The sequence below is a fragment of the Pteropus medius genome, unplaced genomic scaffold (genome assembly GCF_902729225.1).
Source record: "Pteropus medius unplaced genomic scaffold, Ma_sr-lr_union100, whole genome shotgun sequence".
Lineage (NCBI taxonomy): Eukaryota > Metazoa > Chordata > Mammalia > Chiroptera > Pteropodidae > Pteropus > Pteropus medius.
The window spans coordinates 5,655-10,832 of record NW_024349525.1 but is presented as its reverse complement, the minus strand read 5'-3'; the positions used below and the strand labels follow the sequence as shown (position 1 = coordinate 10,832).

The 5,178-nt window shown below is 37.4% G+C and overlaps 1 pseudogene; it reads right to left on the bottom strand.

Moving 5' to 3' along the window:
- Window positions 1–1,079: 1,079 nt before the first annotated feature.
- On the bottom strand, window positions 1,080–4,363 carry LOC120618834 (heat shock transcription factor, Y-linked-like; annotated as a pseudogene).
- Between the last annotated feature and the right edge of the window lie 815 nt (window positions 4,364–5,178).

Genomic DNA, 5,178 nt, shown 5'->3' with positions numbered 1-5,178 from the left:
CCATCTGAGGCTGTTGTAAGTAGTGTAGCTGCTTCGTCATGAAAAATTACATCTGGCAATTCCAAGACATTTTTGTTTGGGGCAGTAATTTTGAAAACAAACATGAGCAGATGATTGACCTGTCTGGATAATTTTGAAGATGCCTGCCAAAAGTCCAACTATCTGATGAGGAAGCTAGAGTCTAGCTGCTGATGCAGCCTACCTGAACCCCAGATTGTCAGAATATGACAGTGCAGCCATCGTCAGAGTTTTGGTACACACACTGAGAAACTCTAGGTGGTTCATATAGAAATTATCATTGAATGCCAGACTTCTGACTCTTCTTGAAAATTGCCCATTTTGACCCCTGGTCCTAGAAAATCATATTTTACCTGATGCCACCACTGCTTACCCTGACTCATTAGCGTCCACTCAGAACAATCTAAGTTGCCTCAGCACTGGTGACACTTTCCAAGCTACAACGCTCTTTCTCCTGGATGATTAACAGATTTCAGCAACGCAATGGTGCTGCGAAACCTCAGTATCTCTCTGTATTTAGTTTTTTAGGTCTTTTACATGCCGATAATGTTACACCTTTTATTTTAAAGCAATGTGAGAAAGTCAAAGTATTTAATGCATGTTCCATATTCTCTAAAATCTGCAGACATTTGGTATTGTTGCACATTGAGCTTATTTCTAACTCTCCCACTCTTGCCTGCCCTCAGTCCACACATTCTCATAAGTTAATTTGGTTAGTAAATACAACAGTCTCAAATTAAGGACTATGTCCTTTTGGCTAATTCCTGGGTACATATCAGAAGAAGAACTGGTTGTGTGACATAAAAAGACCTATTATGAAAAATGCATATCCTATTTGAACCTTTTGGATGAAGGTTGAGTCCAAGTAGTGCATTAATCGGAACACAATAAAGATATAGGGATGAGGACGAGAATCATTAAGGGGTTAGGGGCGTGAAGACAGTAACAATTGCAGAGTATGGGAAGAGATCTATTTTGACCTCTGGGGTATGAATTCAGAAAGAATAATTAACACTCTCTGTCCCTAGGCCTAGCACAACTGAATGACTCTAGCAGCAACCTTAGCTGTCAATCTGTGCCACTGACTTTGAAACTGGAAAGCTTGTGTTGAAGAATGAAAGCCAACAAGTAACAGCTTGAAGACCACGGGGATTTTGCTGTTTTGAAAAAGAAAGTAGATTTTAATTAGTGCAAGACAAAATTTAATTATTGCTCATTTAATAAATATTAAAATGTATTATCTGGAAGGCGCTCTGCCAGATCTCTGCCAATGTAGAAAGGAAAAGTTGGCAGAACTGTCTCAAAGAGGATACACTTGTTCTGGCATGGTTTAAGCAGTGTATAAAAAAGCAAGAACAGGGCCTTTTAATGGTGGGAAAGAGTTCGGGCAAGCTTGTGAGGAGGGTGTATGCATGACTGAAAAGAGTTTGTTCACTTGTATCTCTGAACAGATAGTGGAAGAGAAAGATATGGAAGGGAAGCCAGGGAAGAAACACAGAGGCCAGACCTTAAAGGGAATTGCTAGTCATGCTGAGGCACTAAGCTCGGAATATAAAAGTCAGTCAATGCCAGAATAAGGTATTAAGACTCTCTGTTTGGAACATAAAGCAAGGTAAAAACATGCATTAGAAAATTTAAAGGTAGTGCTGCAGAAAAGTAGCAAAAACTCAGAGAGCGATAAATCAAGCAGCACCCGTGGGTTTGGAGTAACTCAATGTTGTTATGCTAGCGGTCCAAGAAGAGCTAGCGCTCTGAAAATCTCAGCCCCCGAACTTAGGGACAATTTTATTATTATATTTGCGTTGTTACAGTTGGCATGGGCTGACTTACAGACCTCTGAAGTCGCTACAGACAGTTATAGATCATAGGATTTTCTATGTAACAAGCATCAAAGCAATACATTTTTAGGGGAGGATGAGTTCTCTGTTGACTTTGAGATGTGTGGCTTTGCAACAAGCATACTTACAGAAGCAGAAAGTGCTGATTGGAAATGTTGGCCACTTAAGGGGAATTTCCACTTCAGTGGACTCACAAAAGGAGGAAAAAAGGACACAAGTAAGCTTGAATGCCTTGAGGGCAGTAGAAGAAAAAGAAACATCTGAAATATTTGTAAAATTCTGTATGTGCAGACAGCGATGAAATCTATGACAAGAGTATCTGATCCTTACAATTTCAGTGAGGGCATCATGGTGATGACGATTACTGGGCTGGTTAGAGTATGCTATTCTATTAAGGGTTAGATGTATTTTGAATGAAGACAACTCTGCCAACTGAAATCCAAGGTCTTATATTTTAAAATCACAGGAAATGTAATGAAATTGAGAAAAAACTATAGTAAATACTGCATGTGTGTCTTTTCTAGATTTGATATGAATCTATCCCTTCCTAACATTCCAAGTTAGGCCTTAAATCGATTCTCCCTGTACTGTTTCATATATCACTTAACTCCAGTGTCTTCATTTGCTTTTACTCCCTTGATCTCTACCCCTTTAAACACTTAATTAGATATACTTTACTTAAATGTTCATAATGACCAAAAAGTCCAAATAGTAAACAACAGTATATAGACTACCATGAAAAAAATAATCATTTTACTCTTAACTCTTTCGAAAATAAGGAAATTAACACATAAGGTGAACATATAAGTTTATTGTTCAAAGGAAAGGGTTGCATGCATTTTGCTGATGTTTGCTAACATTTTTAATGTTTGTTATTTTGCATAGTGTGGTAGTCTATTGGTACATCACCTGTAATTAGGGTGATGTGTTCTCCTGACGGAGGTGGTCGATGAATTGACCTTGAAAAAGTGGAAGCAGATGTATCAGCCATCGTTGGCATGGGGCTCCACGGGTTGCCTGCTGGTTGCAAGTTGGAAAAGGACCATCATTGACTGATAAATCAGGATATCTAGCTGGAAAAGTAGAAATCTGTATCCTTCCAAAATAACTTGTCTGTAAGGGAGATAGGATATAGTGAGAAGTAGAAGTTGTGCTTGTAATAAAATTCACGAAGTGGCCATTTACTTGAGCATAGCTGCCATGTGAGCACATATGAAAAGTGGTCAACTACTGCAACGCAGTACGTGGATCCGTTCAGTTTGTTCTGATAATGAAGGAGGAGAAAATTCACTTCTGATTGGAGTAGTTGTATTAACAATTGTCTGACTGATAGCAAACTTGCTTATTGATGGCTTATTTAAATTCGTGGAAGTTGGAAATATGCTTGCTCCACGTGTGTCAGCAAGAAAACCAGAATGATGATTACCTACAATATTCTCTGTTCCCAAATGCTCCCTGTTGAATTTGTGAGCTATCGAAGCTGCTGGAGAAGCATTTTTGATCCCAAATCTTTTTTTCATTCTAAGTAAAAGTTGAGGACAGCCTCGTTTAAAAGTTGGATTTTGAGAGAAGTGTAACTAAAAACAAAGGAGAAAGGTATTTGTTGACACAAGACTGTAAGAAACCTAGTCTCTAAATCTCCTATAATGCCAAGTTATTATGCCAAGTTAATGTCTTCAACATATGGACATTGTTAACTATTGTCAAAAATCAATAATTGGGAATAAAAACTTAAATAGCATGGCCCTCAAGTAAAATATTGTATTTACATTTGAAGTAACACTGAATGCACTCTTGAATGTGCTTTTAGTACTTGCCTTAAGAGTTCATTGATGAGATTCAAAGTTGCTACTAACATTTTTATAATCCAAATGCCCAAACAGTTCTCATTTATGTGAAAAAAACTATACTTACTAGTTTCATATATTTTTATGAAATATATAATGAATGTGTGTGTGTGTGTGTGTGTATAAGCCGATTATAATGGGTAACTAAATTTTGTACTACCTTGTTTAAAACAGAGACTTCTCTCTCTTCTGCCAGAATATCAGCTAGACAAGCAAATGTTTGAAAAGTCTGTTGCACTTTGCTAAATCCATAAAGGTTAAGCCATCGAACTAAACTTTTCATACTTTCAGTTTCAAATACTCTGAAAGGGGCCTTTCTTTCCAGAACTTCTTTCTTAAAGAGTTCTTCATTAATCCCTATACAAATTCCATTCCCATCCCAGCAAATAGACTGAAACTGATTGCTTCCAACTATTTTCCAGAGTTTTCTGGGAAAGGTCATAGATCGAAAATCATTATCTTCATCTGGTCCAGAGACACAAATGTGTGACAAGCTCTTCTTATCCAAAATCATGCAGAAAATGTCTGAAAAGCATTTTCTATGGCTACAGACCTCAGTGTGAGGCCCCAGTGAATGTGTGATCATGCAACGGAGGTTGCTGAGCCAGTTGCTTCATCTTTAGAAGAATCACCTTGACTTTCTGAAGAAACATGTGCCATGTCAAATAAACCTTCCTTCGTCTACTGTTGTCACTGATCTAGTTTTGAACAGCACAGCCCCAGATACTGCCTTGGCAGACCTACACTGATAAACTGCCCAGATCTCCACAAAGGTGCTCCCCCTGAGCAGCTGTGACATCACAATATGACAGGTCTCCTAGCAACTAAACATAACATACAGCCACGGTTTTCCTCTCACTCTGTAAATTTTATTCAGTTAACATCAGATTAGGCTGGTTATTTACGTAGTGTAATTTGCAAAAACTTTTTGCGGCGGATCTTTTTTTTTTTTTCTGGGCCTTATCTTTATTGGCTAGGTGCAATATTAGAAAACTAAGAGCATTTTTACAATAGAACAAAATGTCATTTTTCAAATTAGAAAAATATACAGATATCCTTTTTCTGGGGAGGTAGTTGCAGACATTTATTTACTTATTTAATTTTTAAAATTAAGTTTATCGGGGTAATGGTTAATACATGATATAATGTTCAGATGTACATTATAATTTGATGTCTATATATTCTATTGTGTGAGTACCGTCAAAAGTTCAGTTTCCTTCAGCTACCATATATATGATCTCCTTTACCCACTTCAAACTCCTCCAATCCCACTATATTTACTCTTTAATGCATATTACCTCTTCCCTCCTCCCCTACCCCTAACCTCTGATAATCAGTAGTTCATTTTGCATGGCCTTGAGTCTCTCTTTGTCTTGTTCATTTGTTGCTTTTAGATTTATATGCCTACATATAAGTGATATTATGGGATTTTCTACTTTTTTAATATGGCTTATTTCTCTTAGCATGATTATCTC